Consider the following 1,397-nt stretch of genomic DNA (forward strand, 5'->3'; position numbering starts at 1 on the left):
TTCTCTCTGGTGATGTAATATTTGATACTCACCCTGTATATATATTTCACTGCGGCAATTTTGTTCCTGCACTTAACTATGCCTCTCTTTGAATTATGTTTGTTTTACTCCACGGTTTTGTGAGAAGAAGAGATAATATGTTGGAATAAAAAAGCTTGCTATCAGGCAAGATCCAGAAACGGGCAGTATTGGATCACCTGTATTTTATTGTGCTGTAATTTTCTTTGTTTATTTGTTCTTCATTGACAGTGCATGCTACACAGGACTTGATATCCACTTTCAATGCAGCCAGCAGAAGTAGATTTCAGATTTCTTTTCCACTGTCCAAAACCTCATACGGTTTGCCCTTGCAGAAGGATGCAGAGAATTGTGTTCTCCCAGCCACTTTAATCATTACTGGCATTGACCAGTGCAGTAAAAACTGAGACCCTGTCCAATGCAATATAAACATGGACACCGCCAACTGCAGAAATACGATTGCATCGACTTTGACACAAACAGAGTGAGATCCAAATTAATATAAACAGAAACAATGTCGAGTTTCATACAAACAGAAACATGGTGACATATACTATAAGCAGGGCCAGCGTCTAATTTAGTACAGACAGATAATATATCCAATTTACTATGTGTAGAGACAGACAACATTACATTCTACGTGCAAGATAAAAAGAGTTAGGGTCCAGTGGAAAATAAACAAAGGCATGGCTCATAATACAAGCTGACACAGGGTAAATTTACTGTAATATAAAGAGACTGGTTCAATCCCCATGAAATTTGTAAAGACGGCCGACTGTCCCATCAAAATCTTACAGGACAGGAGTAACATGGGGTTAGCTGCAGAATGCAAAGTCCCCTCTGTACTGGCAAATTAATAACTCCCAAAGCAGGAATAGCATGAGTGAGATGCAAAGTGAATCTCCCTCCTAACTATCCAATTCAAACATTCTCACAACAGTATACTGTCTATAAACAGAGTGAAATTCCGTCTACAAATCTGTTCAAACAAAATTAAGGCAGAAAGAGCATGGACACTCTTCTATGTAAAAACTCTCCTGCACTCTTCCTTCAGAGATCCAGGAGGCAGGTTTAAATTAGTGTTAGGTATAGTGGAAAGAGCCAACTACACAATTCCATAAAACACACCCAGGCCAGGTACAGCAGAGATTAGATACGGATTATATCTTCCCTGATAAAGATATATCATGATGTGGGTATGCCGGCGTTGGACTGGCGTAAACACAGTAAAAAGCCTGACAACACCAGGTTTTAGTCCAACCTATTTATTTGATAATATACTCACAAGCTTTCGAGGGACACCCTCTTCGTCAGGAGAACTCTCCATTCACCTGACGAAGAGGGTGTCCCTCGAAAGCTTGTGAGTATATTATCAAATA

This window comes from Carcharhinus amblyrhynchos, unplaced genomic scaffold, assembly GCF_965287045.1.
Source record: "Carcharhinus amblyrhynchos unplaced genomic scaffold, sCarAmb.v2.hapA scaffold_38, whole genome shotgun sequence".
NCBI lineage: Eukaryota > Metazoa > Chordata > Chondrichthyes > Carcharhiniformes > Carcharhinidae > Carcharhinus > Carcharhinus amblyrhynchos.